This window comes from Bos javanicus, chromosome 1 (genome assembly GCF_032452875.1).
Source record: "Bos javanicus breed banteng chromosome 1, ARS-OSU_banteng_1.0, whole genome shotgun sequence".
Lineage (NCBI taxonomy): Eukaryota > Metazoa > Chordata > Mammalia > Artiodactyla > Bovidae > Bos > Bos javanicus.
Genome location: NC_083868.1, coordinates 137,267,952 through 137,288,049, shown reverse-complemented (window position 1 = coordinate 137,288,049; position 20,098 = coordinate 137,267,952).

Genomic DNA, 20,098 nt, shown 5'->3' with positions numbered 1-20,098 from the left:
GTCCCCAGCATTGCAGGAGGATTATTTACTGTCTGAACCACCAGGGAAACCCTGGTTCAAGAAGGTTCAAACTACCATACAATGCATTGTATTAAACCAAACATATCCAAGATATTATCATCTCAACATGTAGTCAATAGTTTTTAGATAGATATATTTTTCCTACTAAGTCTTGAATGTTTGGTGTATATTTTACATGCACAGAACATCTCAGCCCAAACCAGCCACATTTCAAAAGCTCAGAAAACACACATGCCTAGTGTTTCCATGCTAAACAGTGCAGATACAGTAAAGAAAATTTATTTTATAAAATAATGACCATATAAATTGATGGAGAAGTCCTGTCCTGTAGGGTTAACAGTGGTATACTGGTAATTGCTTAACTCATTACAGAGGGGTAAACAATTTGTACTATTTTCTGAGTTTCATGGTACCTTAATTGAAATTTGGGGCCAAGTGGAAATTATACCTTCTTCTGGAACCATGAAATTGTCTGCAAGTGCTAATGAAGTAACTTGCCTCTCCTAGAAGGTAACCACAGAAGGAAGTCAGATATGTAGGACAGGAATAGAGATGCAGACATAGAGAATCACTTGTGGACACAGTGGGGAAGGAGATGGGGGAATGAATTGAGAGAGTAGCATTGACATATGTACACTATCATGTGTAACATAGACAGCAGAAAGCTGCTGTGCAGCACAGGCAGCTTAGCTCAGTGCTCTGTAATGACCTAGATGTGTGGGGGTGAGTACAAGGGAAGCTCATAAGGGAAGAGATATATGTATACACATGGCTGATTCATGATTTCATACAGCAGAAACCAACATAATATTTTAAATCAATTATAAAAATCGAAATTTTTTTTAATTTAAAAGGGAAGTAAGATATAATGTGCTCTTGTCAATAGTCAGGTGATCTGGATTCTAATCCTGGAAATGTGACTACTATAGGGAAGCACTAGCACTTGTTCTTCTGTGAAATGGAGATTTTAGTGATTGCTATGAAGGAACAAGGGCTTCCCTTGGTAGCTCAGATGGTAAAGAATCCACCTGCAATGTGGGATACCTGGTTTCCTTCATGCATTTTTTTCTCTTTGTTCCTTCATGCTGTGCTGTGCTTAGTCGCTCAGTTGTGTCTGACTCTTTGCAATTCCATGGACTGTAGCACATCAGGCTCCTTTGTCAATGGGGATTCTCCAGGCAAGGATACTGGAACAAAGAGAAAAAATGCGTGAAGGAATCCTGCAAGATTTTCTACAAATGTCTAGTTTTATTGTTGACTTTTGCAAACTTCAGTCAATGAGTTCTATTAATAATTCCAGCTTCCCCACTAAGTCAGGAGAGACTAAGGGAAGGAAGGCAGGTGGCCTCTTAAGAAGCCCTAAGGAAGCTCCAGACTATTGTGTTCATTCTGAAAAGATGAAGAGCAGTTGCCATACTGGGCTTGCCCAGTCCCCAAACACCCCAGCTGCCTGGGAAAAGGAGTTTCCTGGAGAGATCATTAATATGCCATTGAAATTTCTACATGTCCTTGTGACTATTAATGTAAAGAAGGGGAGAAGCATAGTTTACTCATGATTTCATAATTATCACGAAGCAATGCAGCTTCTCAAATGCATCAGTTCAGTTAAGTTCAGTTCAGTCTCTCAGTCGTGTCCAACTCTGCGACCCCATGAATTGCAGTATGCCAGGCCTCCCTGTCCATCACCAACTCCCGGAGTTCACTCAAACTCATGTCCATCGAGTCAGTGATGCCATCCAGCCATCTCATCCTCTGTCATCCCCTTCTCCTGCCCCCAATCCCTCCCAGCATCAGAGCCTTTTCCAATGAGTCAACTCTTCACATGAGGTGGCCAAAGTACTGGAGTTTCAGCTTTAGCATCATTCCTTCCAAAGAAATCCCAGGACTGATCTCCTTCAGAATGGACTGGTTGTATCTCCTTGCAGTCCAAGGGACTCTCAAGAGTCTTCTCCAACACCACAGTTCAAAAGCATCATTTCTTTGGCATTCAGCTTTCTTCACAGTCCAACTCTCACATCCATACACGACCACTGGAAAAACCATAGCCTTGACTAGATGGACCTTTGTTGGCAAAGTAATGTCTCTGCTTTTCAATATGCTATCTAGGTTGGTCATAACTTTCCTTCCAAGGACTAAGTGTCATTTAATTTCATGGCTGCAATCACCATCTGCAATGATTTTGGAGCCCCCAAAAATAAAGTTTGACACTGTTTCCCCTGTTTCCCCATCTATTTCCCATGAAGTGATGGGACTGGATGCCATGATCTTAGTTTTCTGAGCTTTAAGCCAACTTTCTCACTCTCCTCTTTCACTTTCATCAAGAGGCTTTTTAGTTTCTCTTCACTTTCTGCCATAAGGGTGGTGTCATCTGCGTATCTGAGGCTATTGATATTTCTCCCAGCAATCTTGATTCCAGCTTGTGCTTCTTTCAGCCCAGCGTTTCTCATGATGTACTCTGCATAGAAGTTAAATAAGCAGGGTGACAATATACAGCCTTAATGTACTCCTTTTCCTATTTGGAACCAGTCTGTTGTTCCATGTCCAGTTCTAACTGTTGCTTATTGACCTGCATATAGGTTTCTCAAGAGGCAGGTCAGGTGGTCTGGTATTCCCATCCCTTTCAGAATTTTCCACAGTGTATTGTGATCTAGAGATCTAGAGATTTCAAATGCATTGTTGTTCTTTAATCTCTAATCATGTCCGATTCTTTTGTGACCCCATGGACTGTAGCTCATCAGGCTCCTCTGTTAATGGGATTTTCCAGACAAGAATTTTGGAGTGGGTTGCCATTTCCTTCCCCAGGGGATCTTCCTGACCCAAGGATAAAACCTGCATCTTCTGTGTTGCAGGTGGATTCTTTACCATTGAGCCAACAGGGAAGCCTTCTCAAATATATATTTCAAGTAATTGCCACTAATCCTACTCCCCAGAGCCCCAGCTGTGATGAACAGGCATTTCTGTCAAGACTCCTCACACAATGGAGCTAGAGCAGATGATGCCAAGTGATCAGCAGATCCACCCTAATATGGATCACAATAACTACCACCATTTACCAAGTGTTTTGGGGGCTAGCCTCAGCCACAAAGACCCATATATTCTAGGCTGCATATTTAAGGGCAATGGATTAGGATAATTCTCAAGGTCTGAGCCAGGCAGAAGCCTTCCAGCCAGCATCTCCTCACTGACTAAACAGAGCAGGCTTGATATATGAGCTCTGTAATTCAGGGTAACTGCTGATCTTTTGACACAGACAGAAAAACTCATTACCAAAATGTCTGGTAAGATGTCCAGAGCAGAAAGCTTGATGGTGCCAGGATCTCAAGAGAAGAGGTAGAAAGTTTTATAATTGGATTTAGGATTGCCAAGCAAAATATAGGATGCTCATGCAATATTTGGTCACTACTCATATTAGCAAATTATTAGTTGCTTTTCTAAAATGTAAACTTCACTTGGTGTCCTTTATTTTTCTTTGCTACCTCCAGCAACCCTAAGTGTACCTCCTAAGAGAGGAAAGTGGCAGCCGTTAGCTTATTTGTCCCACCTCAACTAGTGACATCCCTCTTCCCATCCTTTGCACAAGGAAAATAGATTTCTTGTCATAAATATTAATATTCTTATTATTGAATGTTATTTTCAGGTCATACAGTTTGAGGCAGGCCTGAGATACCTTCTTTTCTGTCTTTCCCTTGAATTCACAAAAATATTAAAACCCCCTTGAGAGGGGTTGAAGATGGTGGGGGAATAAGATGTGGAGATCATCTTCCTCCCCACAAATACATTAAAAATACATCTGCATGTGGAACAACTCCTACGGAACACCTACTAAACACTGGCAGAAGACCTCAGACTTCCAAAAAGGCAAGCTAAACTCCACATAAAGTGGTAGGGAAAAAGCAATAAGACAAAATAGAGACAAAATAGTACAGGCCCTGAACCTCTGGGAGGGAGTTGTGAAAGAGGAAAAGTTTCATCACACTTGGAAACCTCTTACAGGCAGGGATGGCGAGGAGCTTCAGAACCTTAGAAGGGAGCACAGCAACAAGTGCGTGGAAGACAAAGCAGAGTCAGCACAGAGACCGGTGCTGACCAGTAGTTCCCAGCTGAGAAGCCATTTGCATACCTGCCATGACAAGTGGGTTCTAGGCGCTAAGGCTCAGGCTTTGGGGGTTGGACCCCATGGAGAGGCCTGGTGTTAACTGCATTGAAGATACTCTGAGGAGGCTAGTACAACACAGCTGAGGGAGTCCAGGGAAAAGCCTGGGTCAGCCAGAGAGGTAAGAGATCATTGTCATGGGGACTCTAACTCTGTGTACTCGCAGACAACAGGACACAGCTTCTTGAGTGCCATAGGTGGAACAAGCTGGCTGCAATCTGCAATAGCAGAGGTGGGCATGCTTGTGGACCTGCTGCTGCCAAGGGTGGCACAAGTGCCAGAGATAGGGGGTGAGATGGGGCTGTGGTCTGAGACCCCAGAGATGGGTATGATGACCACTGCAGTGGCCACCAAGCTATGAGCAGATGCAAGTCACTGTCAAAAACTTCCTGGGAGTCTATGAATCTTGACTCTTCTGAGGGACCCTCAACCTTAGGCCAATTCCCCTGGGAAAGTGCATGACTCGCCTCAGAATGTAGCAACTTCCTACAGGTCTCTACCACCACAGACACTCCCCACATACCCAAATTGTGGCTGCTATACCCCTCTCTCTCTCCAGCCCAACTAAGCAAGTGAGCCCTAATAAGCCTCAGCCCTTACCACCTCCTATCTGTGCAAGGAACAGACACTGGAAGGCAGCCTAGAAGCAGAGGTGGGGCCAAAACAAAAGCTGAGCACCAGAGGCTGTGTGAACAAAGAAGAAGGGAATTCACTCCTGCAGCCACAGATGCAGTGCATTAAGTCCCTGAAAATTAACCTGAGATTGTGGACTTTGGGGGCAATTGTAGACTTTGGAAGCAAGAGCAAGCTGAAGTAAGGCCAGTAGAAGCTGACCCCACAGTGCCCACACCAGCCCCAGAGACACTTCTAAATGTATTAGAGGACTTTCTGAGTAGGCAGATTGGCTGTAGCTCACTATGTGGTGAGGACAACTGGCATCACAGGATAATAGTCTCTTCCTTTGTTGTTTAGTTGCTAAGTCATTTATGACTCTTTTCCAACCCCATGATCCCACCATGCTCCTCTGTTTATGGAATTTTTCAAGCAAGAATACTAGAGTGGGTTGCCATTTCCTTCTCCAGGATATATTCCTAACTCAGGGATTGAACCCAAGTCTCCCGCATTGGCAGGTGAATTGCTTACCATTGAGCCACCAGGGAAGCCCCGTGCTTCTTACTACCACTGTTTCTCTCTCTCTGCAGGCTAGAATACATCAGAATACACCATACATATATACATTTGGTTTTTTCCTTTGTCATTTTGTTCTATTGTTATTCCTTTTCATTAATCCTTTAGTATTTATTTTTACTTCCTTTTTCCTTTCTAATGTTTTTATTTTTAAATAAATTCGTTTTATTTTTTCCTATTTCTACAACAAATTTTTGTTGTATTACAATTTTTTCCATTTTTTTGGCTTTGTGTTTTTGCTACTCTAGTTTTTAGCATTTGTTTTCATTTATGGGTTTGTTTATTGGTTTGATTTCTCTCTTCTTTTTTGGGTTCCTCTCTTCATTCTTTCCTTATTTATTCTTTTCGTGAGTGTGAGTTTTGAGTTTCTTTGTTTGTTCCTATCTGATTAGTGTTGCTTTCTTTCACCATTTGTCTTGGGGTTTTGTCTGTCTGTTTGTTTGTATGTTGGTTTGATTCCCCATTTCTTTCCCTCTTTTTTTATTCTGTACAGCTTATAGCATCTTGGTGCTCCAGCAAGGTGTCAAGCTTGAACATCCAAGTCCAGGATGTTGGACCACTAGAGAAGTCCTGGCCCCATGGAATACTAATCAGCAAGTGCTCTCCCAAAGGCCTCCATTTCAACACTAGATCTAGCCCCACCCAGAGGACAGCAAGCTCTAGTGTTGAATGCCCCATTCCAAACAACTAACAAAATAGGAACATAACTCTACACATTAGCAGATAAGCTGCCCAAAGTCATACTAAGCTCACAAACATGTCATAATACACCACTAGGTACAGCACTGCCCTTTAGAGACAAAAGATCCAACTTCACCCACCAAAACACAAGAACTGTTGGGGTCCTTTAATGGACCAGGACCTGGCGGTCCAGAGGCGACGATAAGAAAGTGAGGGAGAGAGAGGCTGATAGTCCCTGGTTTACGCAGAAAACCAATAAAGCCCTCAACACAGGACTTGTGTCTCTCATGAAGGCATTGGGTGCCCTCTCCAGGCGGGTGAAGGCACAGGGCGCCTTCTCAAGAGAGTCTTAGAAGCCCGGGCAGGAGAGTGAGCCAGAGGGGTCTCTGCGCTCCAAAGAATCAGCCAAGGAGAGAGAGAGAGAGAAAGAAGGAAAGAAAGAAAGACACAGGGACCCAAACTCTGATGAAACAAAGGTGCTTTATTAGCAGAAATGCAGGCTTATGTATCTTTCAGTTCAGTTCAATTTAGTCGCTCAGTCGTGTCCGACTCTTTGCGACCCCATGAATTGCAGCACGCCAGGCCTCCCGGTCCATCACCAACTCCCGGAGTATATATCTTTAGTAAGGTGATTACTCAGCTATTACAACCTGTATAATGTACAGGTTGTAATAATATAATGACCTTTTATCAATAGCCACAATATGGATAGTCTAATACATACAAGGTCTCTGACGCTATTAAGAGTCACTGCGTGTCTCATCCCATGGCCTCAGTCCTGAGAACTGCATGCAGCTTTACTCATTCTTGGAATAGGAACTGATAAGGAACAGGGAATCCTTGAGAAATAGAAAACAGCATGCAGGAATCCTCCTGCTAAATGTTCCCTGACAATTCCCCCTTATTTATTATATTTGTAAAAAAGGTCTTGATTAATTGAGTTTGTCGTAAAGAGAATGTTTACTAAAGGAGATTCAAGCCTGTCTCACACAATGACCTCAGTTCCTGGGGGCAGCCTGCTGTTCCGCTTAGGAGAAACAAAGGACTTGTGAGAAAGCACGTAGAAATCCTCCTGTTAAACATCCCCTGACAATTCCCCCCTATTTATTTATATTATTTGTAAAAAGAATTCCGACCATTAGAGTTTGTTTAGTTTTAACAATCTTGGCATGAAGGCAACGGTAGATGAAAAATATAATTGTTAAGACAATCACCAAAATTACAGTTCCAGACCCGATGCTGTGAGTAATGTTTTGAAACCATCTGCGTGGGTCTAGCCCAGATAATTGATCAGCTAGTTGTTCAGCTAAAGTTTTCAAATTGGTGGAAGAGGACAGATTTTTAGAAAGGGTTTCAAAAATTTCTTTTTGTAATAATTGTACATTCAGAGAGGCATTATCATGTGTTTTGTTAATGAAATTTGATTTGTTCCCAGTTGTAGGCACTATTATTGACATGAACAGGAGTAACACAAAATTGAGTAGAATTCCAATCATATTTTAGCATCACCTATTTTTGTACATCTATTAATTGATCTCCAACCCATTTGATGGCTGTTTTTAGTTCTTGTATTTCATCTTGAAATCCTCATCTATCTGAGCCTGAGTGACCTGCATAGTATGGGCATCTTTAGTCCAATTTTGAATAAAATTATGTGTTTGAGTTGAGGTTTGTAAAACAACACCAGTGATAGCAGCAGTGGTGCAAATAGCTATTAATCCCAAAATGCCAAAAATCAGCCATCCAGTGAATCGTTTAGATCACCGGAGCAATTTAGTAAGTAACCAGGAAGCAAGTCCAGCCATGGGACCTTCTTCCCAGGGCTGCTGGAGATTTATTGGTAACCACAGACTATGTTGAGATCAAAGAATCAAAAGGGAGTCATTTCTCAAGGAAACAGAGGAGTTAAGACAAGTATATAACTTACAATATATGCAAGTTATAGAACATAAAGTCTTATTGAATTGTAAATTTCCTATAGCTACAACAAAAGGAAGTAGAACATAGGCTTGTATAAAATATGATTGATTATAACAAAAGAAATAGTTTCTATGACTACGATTGGTCCCTGTGAAATGTCCAGTCCACGTCCTAAGTTCCTCAGTGCTTGCAGCAAGTTTCCAGATGTCTCATTGTTTAAGCCCAACCTGTTTATAAAGGACGATTCAAGGATGAGGGGGAGTCATTCCACCGTCAAGTCACCCAAGAAGTCCTCTGTCATGGTAATGTTCCATTGTAGTATTAGTAACCTTCTATGTTATTTGAGTAATATAATCACATACAGTGTTGTTAATATCATTTGAGCAGTTAGATAATCATATATTATGGGGTCCCCAAACAACAATTGTATGATTAGCCATTAACGCTAATTTTCCTGATTTGGCCTGACATTTGTCCCAATGAATAGGAATATATTTAAAGTTCTTATTAGTAAACTCTTTGCATAGTGTTCTTTGTTCTTTCCCTAAAGTTTCAGTAGTGTAAACATGGTTCATGGACAAAGAAAGGGCAGTAAATAATCCAAGCAGTGTCCAAAAGGCCTCTTTTAGAGGTAGAGCTAAAGCCCAAGTTTGTTGGCTAACATTTATGCATAATTCTGTTGGGCCCAAATACAAAGGAAGGACTTCATAACCTAGAGAGATATTAATTAGTTTTTCTTCTTTTTCAGGATAAGAGGGCCCCTCCAAGTTCCAAGGAGTGGGCTTATGTGTTGAGTCATTAGTGGATACCATTGGTCCTATATCTGTCCACTCTACAACCTACAATAAAAAAGGGAGATTAGGTACATAAGCCCATTAAGTGTGATCAATCAAGTCAGCCTGAGCAGGGGAAGCAAAAGCAAGCAAAGCAAGCATAATGAAGAAAAATATTTTCAGGATTCCGAGGCATTCCCTGTTGAGAAATCAAATTTTCAGTTTGATTAGTAAGGGTTTTTATCTGTCCCTAAGTAGGGAGATCATAAAACCGATGATGTTGAGTGTGGTGTTTTTTGGAAATTTTTAAAGTCGCCATGGCTTGTATTGGAATTCCTTCCTCCTGAGGTTTTTGTTGTATTGTTTCTAGTCTGAATGTTGGGGTCTCCCTTAGGTTGAATCTTCTGAAGAGGAAGTTATATGAGTTTGTTGGATCCATCTGGAGAAATATAAGCATATCCCTTTCCCTGTAAGATTACTTTCTTAGATTTCCATAGATTAGTTAACCTGTCTTGATATCAAATGGGCAAAAGAAGGGAGGTACCCTTTAATGTTGCAAAATGTTTTTCTGCTCTTGTCAAAATATCTCCTTGCAGTAAGTTTAAAATTTTTTAAATAAATAAAGCTATAATGACAATAGTTACAGAAAGAAAGGAAAGCGACAATGATGAAAACATTCTTAGGAAATATTTCAGCCCAAAAGAAAAAAAAATCATCTAGAAATCTGTTTGGGACTGGTATTTGGCTGTGGTTTTGAATTAATGGGTTGATTTTCTCTTCATTCAGTATATACATTTTTCCTGATATAAAAAGAAATGGGATCTGACTGTGTTTTAAGTGGTTTGTGTTATTTGGGGCAAAGGATTAGGACCAAACATTCAAACACTTTTTCCTAAGTGAAATTATTGAAGTTGATGCAGAACAACTTGATAAATGAAATGTCGCTCATATCTAAATATATTTGACCCTGTCCTTGGAAAAGAAATGCAGCCTGGTAGCTGTTGAATCTCTCTGTTCAGTGTGTCAAGGAAGATGATTATATTTTCAAGACAGACTTGAAAAGAAGGTGAATATTTTGCACTTTTGATACCCTTAGGAACAAACAACATTTTTGGCAAATGGTGTCTTTTTTATCTTGTTTTTGTTTTGTATTGTGAAATAGGCATTGAAGTTGATGTTATTTTGTTTTAAGAATTTTACAGATTGGAAACAGAAATAAAGCTATATTAATAATAGTTTTATTAATAAAACTATTAATAATAGTTATTAGATTAGATTAGATTAGATCAGTCACTCAGCCGTGTCCGACTCTTTGTGACCCCATGAATCGCAGCACGCCAGGCATAGTTTTTATTAATAAAATAATATATTTATTTATCAATAAAAATAATAGTTTTATTAATAAAAGCTATATTAATAAAGCACATGTGGCTACGACCAGGCACTAAAGCGCAGCCAAGAGGAGCTACCCCATGTCCGAGGTCAGGGGCAGAAGCCAGGAGAACCCCATGCCCGAAGGGCGGCAGCCAAGAGGAGTTACCCCACGTCCGAGGTCAGGGGCAGCGGCTGAGAGTGCCAGGTTATGATGGCGCAGGAATGGCTGAGAGCAGCTACCCAAGTCCAGGGTCAGGGGCAGCGGCCGGGAGGAGCAAGCCCACGCCCGAGACCAGGGGCGGTGGCCAGGAGGACCAACACCACGTCCAAGGAGCAGTGGCTGCGTGGGCACAGGAGGGCCTAGAGGAGCTATCCCACGTTGAAGGTCAGGAAGGGCTGCGGTGAAGAGATACCCCTCCACCAAGGTACAAGAAATCCAAGTAAGACGGTAGGTGTTGCAAGAGGGCATCAGAGGGCAGACACACTGAAACCATACTCACAGAAAACTAGTCAATCTAATCACACAGACCACAGCCTGGTCTAACTCAATGCAACTAAGCCATGCCCATGGGGCAACCCAAGATGGGCGGGTCATGGTGGAGAGATCTGATAGAATGTGGTCCACTGGAGAAGGGAATAGCAAACCACTTCAGTATTCTTGCCTTGAGAACCCCATGAACAGTATGAAAAGGCAAAATGATAGGATACTGAAAGGAGAACTCCCCAGGTCAATAGGGGCCCAATATGCTACTGGAGATCAGTGGAGAAATAACTCCAGAAAGAATGAAGGGATGGAGCCAAAGCAAAAACAATAACCAGGTGTGGCTGTGACTGGTGACAGAAGCAAGGTCTGATGCTGTAAAGAGCAATATTGCATAGGAACCTGGAATGTCAGGTCCATGAATCAAGGCAAATTGGAAGTGGTCAAACAAGAGATGGGAAGAGTGAATGTCAACATTCTAGGAATCAGCGAATTAAAATGGACTGGAATGGGTGAATTCAACTCAGATGACCATTATATCTACTACTGTGAGCAGGAATCCCTGAGAAGAAATGGAGTAACCATCGTGGTCAACAAAAGAGTCCGAAATGCAGTACTTGGATGCAATCTGAAAAAAGACAGAATGATCTCTATTCGTTTCCAAGGCAAACCATTCAATATCACAGTAATCCAAGTCTATGCCCCAACCAGTAACGCTGAAGAAGCTGAAGTTGAACGGTTCTATGAAGACCTACAAGACCTTTTAGAACTAACACCCAAAAAGGATGTCCTTTTAAAAATAGGGGACTGGAATGCAAAAGTAGGAAGTCAAGAAACACCTGGAGTAACAGACAAATTTGGCCTTGGAAAGGAATGAAGCAGGCAAAGACTAATAGAGTTTTGCCAAGAAAAAGCACTGGTAATAGCAAACACCCTCTTCCAACAACACAAGAGAAGACTCTACACATGGACATCACCAGATGGTCAGCACCGAAATCAGATTGATTATATTCTTTGCAGCCAAAGATGGAGAAGATCTATACAGTCAGCAAAAATAAGACCAGGAGCTGACTGTAGCTCAGACCATGAACTCCTTATTGCCAAATTCAGACTTAAATGGAAGAAAGCAGGGAAAACCACTAGACCATTCAGGTATGACTTAAATCAAATCCCTTATGATTATACAGTGGAAATGAGAAATAGATTTAGGGGCCTAGATCTGATAGATAGAGTGCTTGATGAACTATGGACTGAGGTTCGTGACATAGTACAGGAAACAGGGATCAAGACTATTCCCATGGAAAAGAAATGAAAAAAGCAAAATGGCTGTCTGAGGAGGCCTTACAAATAGCTGTGAAAAGAAGAGAAGTAAAAAGCAAAGGAGAAAAGGAGAGATATAAGCATCTGAATGCAGAGTTCCAAAGAATAGCAACAAAAGACAAGAAAGCCTTCCTCAGCGATCAATGCAAAGAAATAGAGGAAAACAACAGAATGGGAAAGACTAGAGATCTCTTCAAGAAAATTAGAGATACCAAGGGAAAAATTTCATGTAAAGATGGGGTTGATAAAGTACAGAAATCGTATGGACCTAACAGAAGCAGAAGATATTAAGAAGAGGTGGCAAGAATACACAGAAGAACTGTCCAAAAAAGATCTTCACGACCCAGATAATCACAATGGTGTGATCACTGACCTAGAACCAGACATCCTGGAATGTGAAGTCAAATGGGCCTTAGAAAGCATCACTATGACCAAAGCTAGTGGAGGTGATGGAATTCCAGTTGAGCTATTTCAAATCCTGAAAGATGATGCTGTGGAAGTGCTGCACTCAATATGCCAGCAAATTTGGAAAACTCAGCAGTGGCCAGAGGACTGGAAAATGTCAGTTTTCATTCCAATCCCAAAGAAAGGCAATGCCAAAGACTGCTCAAACTACCACACAATTGCACTCATCTCACACGCTAGTAAAATAATGCTCAAAATTCTCCAAGCCAGGCTTCAGCAATATGTGAACCGTGAACTTCCTGATGTTCAAGCTGGTTTTAGAAAAGGCAGAGGAACCAGAGATCAAATTGCCAACATCGTTGGATCATGGAAGAAGCAAGAGAGTTCCAGAAAAACATCTATTTCTGCTTTATTGACTATGCCAAAGCCTTTGACTGTGTGGATCACAAGAAACTGTGGAAAATTCTGAAAGAGATGGGAATACCAGACCACCTGACCTGCCTCTTGAGAAATCTGTATGCAGATTAGGAAGCAAGAGTTCGAACTGGACATGGAACAACAGACTGGTTCCAAATAGGAAAAGGAGTACATCAAGGCTATATATTGTCACCCTGATTATTTAAATTATATGCAGAGTACATCAAGAGAAACGCTGGACTGGAAGAAACACAAGCTGGAATCAAGATTGCCAGGAGAAATATCAATAACCTCAGATATGCAGATGACACCACCCTTATGGCAGAAAGTGAAGAGGAACTAAAAAGCCTCTTGATGAAAGTAACAGAGGAAAGTGAAAAAGTTGGCTTAAAACTCAACATTCAGAAAATGAAGATTATGGCATCTGGTCTCATCACTTCATGGGAAATAGATGGGGAAACAGTGGAAACAGTGTCAGAATTTATTTTGGGGGGCTCCAAAATCACTGCAGATGGTGACTGCAGCCATGAAATTAAAAGACACTTAGTCTTTAGAAGGAAAGTTATGACCAACCTAGATAGCATATTCAAAAGCAGAGACATTACTTTGCCAACAAAGGTCCATTTAGTCAAGGCTATGGTTTTTCCCGTGGTCGTGCATGGATGTGAGCGTTGGACTGTGAAGAAAGCTGAGTGCTGAAGAATTGATGCTCTTGAACTGTGGTGTTGGAGAAGACTCTTGAGAGTCCCTTGGACTGCAAGGAGATCCAACCAGTCCATTCTGAAGGAGATCAGCCCTGGGATTTCTTTGGAAGGAATGATGCTAAGCTGAAACTCCAGTACTTTGGCTACCTCATGCAAAGAGTTGACTCACTGGAAAAGACTCTGATGCTGGGAGGGATTGGGGGCAGGAGGAGAAGGGGACGACAGAGAATGAGATGGCTGGATGGCATCACTGACTCGAGGGACGTGAGTCTGAGTGAACTCCAGGAGTTGGTGACGGACAGGGAGGCCCGGCGTCCTGTGATTCATGGGGTCGCAAAGAGTCAGACACGACTGAGTAACTGAACTGAACTGAACTGAATAATAGTTATAGGCTTAAAGACTGTATTGCATTAGAATCTAGTAAAGTCTGTTCTGGATAAGGAAGATAAAAGTGTTCCTGTATATATCCTCTTATTTAATTTTTTATTTGCAGTTACAGTGTGTAAAGTGTTTGTTTAATTATGCCTTGTGTTTGTGGATTATAAGGAATGTTTGTAATCTTTTTAATAGAGAATGAATGTAAAAATTGTTTGAATTTGCTTAGAAATATAGGCAGGGCCATTGTCTGTTTTTATAGAATTAGGTGTTCTTATTGCAAAGTAAGTTGATAGGTAGGTTATAACATGTTGTGTAGCTTCATTTTGGAGAGGTGTGGCCCATATAAAAGAGGAATTTGTATTGATCAAGACATGTAAGACAAAAGAGGAAGAAAGTTCGGGGTAATGAGTTAAATCCATTTGTCATAAAATTCTCTTTCATTTGTCATAAACCTTGTTTATATTTTTGTATTCATCATTTTATTTGCCATATCTTATATCCTTTTATTAAAAGTATACATCTTATTTTTCTTTAGCAACTTTGAAGTGTCTTTCTTGTATGTTAGTATTTTATAGATTGGTGAATATATTTATCATATTATATATTATATTAAATATATTTATTAATAGTCTAAAATCTCTTTAGTTTTTCTATAAGAAAAACTTTGTGTAAGAGGAAGTTAATGTTCAGTAATTAGAGTTTTAAAATGGCATTTTATTTGGAAATGACCTAGCTATTTAATAAACTTTTATTTAGTTTAGTATAACTCCAGAAACTTAAGTTACCCCAATCCTAAGAGATTATTTTAGATTATAATAATAGATTATTCTATTAAAAATATAATTATTTTTAATAGAGTTTATCTAAAAATTTTCATCATATATATATATACACACACATATGTATATATACATATATATACATATATATAAAGTTACCCTTTTGTTGACAAATTTAGTTTACCTTAAACCTAGGCATAATAAAAGTATTACATAGTGTTAATGATTTAAGACATGTCTTAATTAGATTAGCAATTATATTTAAATTATATTTATATTTAAATAAACTTTATATTTAATATTGAATATTTTTCAATTCACGTGAAACTAAATTTAAATAGAGCTCATTAACTTGATATTCAGTTGAGTTTAGTTCAGTCACTCAGTCGTGTCTGACTCTTTGTGATCCCATGAATCACAGCATGCCAGGCCTCCCTGTCCATCACCAACCACCGGAGTTCACTCAAACTCACATCCATCAAGTCAGTGATATCATTCAGCCATCTCATCCTCTGTCGTCCCCTTCTCCTCCTGCCCGCAATCCCTCCCAGCATCAGAGTCTTTTCCAATGAGTCAACTCTTCACATGAGGTGGCCAAGGTACTGCAGTTTCAGCTTTAGCGTCATTCCTTCCAAAGAAATCCCAGAACTGATCTCCTTCAGAATGAACTGGTTGGATCTCCTTGCAGTCCAAGGGACTCTCAAGAGTCTTCTCCAACACCACAGTTCAAAAGCATCAATTCTTCGGCACTCAGTTTTCTTCACAGTCCAACTCTCACATCCATACATGACTACTGCAAAAATCATAGCCTCGACTAGATGGACCTTTGTTGGCAAAGTAATGTCTCTGCTTTTGAATATGCTATCTAGGTTGGCCATAACTTTCCTTCCAAGGAGTAAGCATCTTTTAATTTCATGGCTGCAATCACCATCTGCAGTGATTTTGGATCCCCCCAAAATAAATTCTGACACTGTTTCCACTGTTTCCCCATCTATTTCCCATGAAGTGATGAGACCAGATGCCATGATCTTTGTTTTCTGAATGTTGAGCTTTAAGCCAACTTTCTCACTCTCCTCTGTCACTTTCATCAAGAGGCTTTTTAGTTCCTCTTCACTTTCTGCCATAAAGGTGGTGTCATCTGCATATCTGAGGTTATTGATATTTCTCCTGGAAATCTTGATTCCAGCTTGTGCTTCTTCCAGCCCAGTGTTTCTCATGATGTACTCTGTATATAAGTTAAATAAGCAGGGTGACAATATACAGCCTTGATGTACTCCTTTACCTATTTGGAACCAGTCTGTTGTTCCACGTCCAGTTCTAACTCTTGCTTCCTGACCTGCATATAGGTTTCTCAAGAGGCAGGTCAGGTGGTCTGGTATTCCCATCTCTTTCAGAATTTTCCACAGTTTCTTGTGATCCACACAGTCAAAGGCTTTGGCATAGTCAATAAAGCAGAAATAGATGTTTTTCTGGAACTCTCTTGCTTTTTTGATGATCCAGGGGATGTTGGCAATTTGATCTCTGGTTCCTCTGCCTTTTCTAAAACCAGCTTGAACATCTAAAAGTTCACTGTTCACGTATTGCTGAAGCCTGGCTTGGAGAATTTTGAGCATTACTTTACTAGCGTGTGAGATGAGTGCAGTTGTGCAGTAGTTTGAGCATTCTTTGGCATTGCCTTTCTTTGGGATCATCAAAAAACATATACATACATTGAGACATAGATAGATAGGCATAGTTTTCCGTTGGAAATATCTTTTCCATTAAAAAAATTTTTTTTTCACCAATTTTGTTTATGGCTGCAGTCCCAGATAGAGTGGGCTGTGTATCTCAAGAACATGATAAGAGTTAACTTTAGGTTTTTTCTTAGGCCTGTTTTGTTTCCCAGGCAGAATTGAAGCTCCAAAAATGTATTTTAACAAATTAACCTTTTCCTAACTGCATGTCTCAGAAGAACCGGTTTTGCAATTTCAAAAAAGTTTTTATTTTAATTAGTTTTCTCTGGAGTCTAAAGAATATCATGGCCATTCAGTGTCAAAAATATCGTTTCTCCTTTTTGTAGTTACAGTATATTATTCATGATATATGCATGAGGGAATTGCTGTCACTTTGGATGTAAAGTCTTGGCTACAAAATTTTTGACAAATATTAGGATTTGGCACCCCACTCCAGTACTCTTGCCTGGAGAATCCCATGGATGGAGGAGCCTGGTGGGCTGCAGTCCATGGGGTCGCTGAGAGTCGGACACGACTGAGTGACTTCACTTTCACTTTTCACTTTCACGCATTGGAGAAGGAAATGGCAACCCACTCCAGTGTTCTTGCCTGGAGAATCCCAGGGACGGGGGAGCCTGTTGGGCTGCCGTCTATGGGGTTGCCCAGAGTCGGACACAACTGAAGCGACTTAGCAGCAGCAGCAGCAAGCATATTTTGAGCTAATATAGTCTATTGAAATCTTTTATGAGGCCTGATATGATTAGGATAAGGGAGAGATAAAGTGAATTTCTCCCGATCTAGAGGGTGTAAAGGTATATTTAAAAAGCAATCTTGTAAATCAGTAATAATAATGTGCCCGTTTTGAGGAATAGTAATAGGTGACGGGATCTCTAGTTGTAATGTACCCATAGGTTTTATAGATGCATTGACTTTTCTAAGGTCTGTTAAGAGACACCATTTGTTAGAATCCTTTTTTATAACAAAAATAGGAGAGTTCTAAGGAGAGTAAGATTCCTTGATATGTTTTAATTCTAATTGTCTATAAGTTCTTTAGTAGCCTGTAATTTATCTTTCGTAAGGGGCCATTGCTCTGTCCAAATAGGCTCGTCATTCTTCCAAGTTATTTTAATAATTGCTTTGGTTGTTAAATGAGCGGTGGCCCTTAGGAAAAATGTGGGATGTATATCTGAGTTTGCCATTGCGTAAGTAAGTCTCTTTCTATTAGATTAAAGGGTGCATTTATCACATAAGGTCTTAATGTTGTAGGTTGGCCTTTTGGTCCTTCATATGGGTAGACCTAAACATTTTGATAAATTTCTTGCACTTTGGTTTGAGAAATTCCTACAATTTGGCAAGAGACCTTTTGTATAGGCCAGGTGTTTTGTATAGGCCAGGTGTATAGGCCATAAGTGTTTGGAAATAATAGTAATACTAGATCCAGTGTCGAGGAGACCAGAAAATCTTTTATTATTAATTTTGATATTTATATTTGGTCAGGCATATTCAGATACCAATGATGTCCATAAGGATTGTTTTTGATCTGTACTGCTGAATCTGCCTGTCCATACATTATTAGAGGAGTTAATAGAAATGAAAGGCAAAAGAAGTAATTGAGCAATTTTGTCCCCCTTTTTGAATTTCTATAGAATCTGAGATGACATCATAATTTGAATCTCTCCTTTATAATTTGAATCAATTATTCCAGGGTGAACAGTAATTCCTTTAGAAGCCAAACTAGATCTGCCAAATAAAAGATTGAAGGTTTGTGGGGGCAGGAGTCCAAAAAATCCGGTAGGTACTCTAGAAGGGACTGCTTAAGGGTAAAGGAAAAAAATCATCTAGGGCTGGTATATTAACGGTAGCATTGCCAGATGTTGAGGATTTGAGGGAAAAGATAGAATTTACCCTTGGTTTTTGTTGTAGGGGACCTGGGGGTTCCCCTGTTTGAAGTTCCCTGGAATAGGTTTTCCATCAATATCAAATTTAAATTTAGTCTTTTGGCCCAATGCATTCCTCTACGGAAGTGAAGGCAAATTCTTGGAGGTTTTTTAATTAGCCTTCTTAGGGCAGTCCCTTTTAAGCGGTTTTTGTCTCCACATGTAAAGCATCCTTCATTACCCTTTTTAAAGGCAGTAGCCATTGTTTTAGCTAGCATTTGCATCTTTTGAGTTTCTGGTCCTAGATTGTGACAAGCCTTCAAATAATCAATAAGAGTCCCAGTCTCACGAATTGCAGCGATAGCTCTTTGATATTCCTGATTTGCATTCTCATAAGCAAGTAATTTCTCCAGTTGTTTCTTGGTTTCTTCTCTGATTACAGTATGGGAAATAGCAGTTTCTAATCTAGCAAAAAATTAGCATAACTTTCATTAGGTTCCAACAAAGGAGAGGCTTTTGGAGTTGCGCCTGTTGGCAGAGGAGGAGCATATGGAGCAGCCAGGGCAGGGCTAGTAAGAAAATTTTGAAATATTTTATGTTTTTCTAATTGGGCCTTTTGTAAAGTTTCATCATCTAATTCATATACATGCAATAAGTATTCTGTCTGCTGTTCAATATTAAGAGGGCTAGAATTTACCTTGAAATGGCGAGAAATCAATTGGAATATTTTTTCCTTGCTTGGCAGCTCATTCAACATTTTCTTTGACCTGGTGCCAAATTTCTAAATCAAAACTGCCTTTATCAGGGAACCAAGGATTACATTTAACCACTGTTTGAAAGCAAGCCTCTATTAATTTGTGAAACAAAAAGTCCCTGAGCTTTAAACAAATGGTGAAGTAAAGTAGAGAAATGACGGGGCTTTCCAGCCATTTGACCCATGTCTTAGTACTTACTGACTTCAATAGGTCCTGACCTCAATAGGTCCCGAGTCCCTCTCACCGAAATGCCACGTATACCAGAGTCCCTGTTCGGGGGCACCACTTGTTGGGGTCCTTTAATGGACCAGGACCTGACGGTCCAGAGGCGAGGATAAGAAAGTGAGAGAGAGAGAGGCTGATACTCCCTGGTTTACGCAGAAAACCAATAAAGCCCTCAACACAGGACTTGCGTCTCTCACGAAGGCACTGGGTGCCCTCTCCAGGCGGGTGAAGGCACAGGGCGCCTTCTCAAGAGAGTCTTAGAAGCCCGGGCAGGAGAGTGAGCCAGACGGGTCTCTGTGCTCCATAGAATCAGCCAAGGAGAGAGAGAGAAAGAAGGAAAGACAGACACGGGGACCCAAGCTCTGATGGAGCAAAGGTGCTTTGTTAGCAGAAATGCAGGCTTATATATCTTTAGTAAGATGATTACTCAGCTATTACACAGGGTGAAATTTTATCAATAGCCACGATATGAATAGTCTAATACATACAAGGTCTCTGACGCTGAAAAGAGTCACTGCATGTCTCATCCCATGACCTCAGTCCTGAGAACTGCATGCAGATTTACTCATTCTTGGAATAGGAACTGATAAGGAACAGAGAATCCTTGAGAAATAGAAAATAGCATGCAGGAATCCTCCTGTTAAATGTTCCCTGACAAAGAACTAATCTGCCCTCACCAAGAAATCTTAACAAGGTGCTGTCCAATCCCACACACTGGGGGTAGACTTCACAAGTAAGAACTACAACCTTGCAGCCTCTGAAAAGGAGACCCAAAACACAGTAAATGAAACAAAATGAAAAGACAGAGAAACATTCAGCAGATGAAGGAGCATGATAAAAACCTACCAGACTAAACAAATGAAGAGGAAATAGGCAGTCTGCCTGAAAGAGAATTCAGAGTAATGATAGTAAAGGTGATTCAAAAGCTCAGAAAT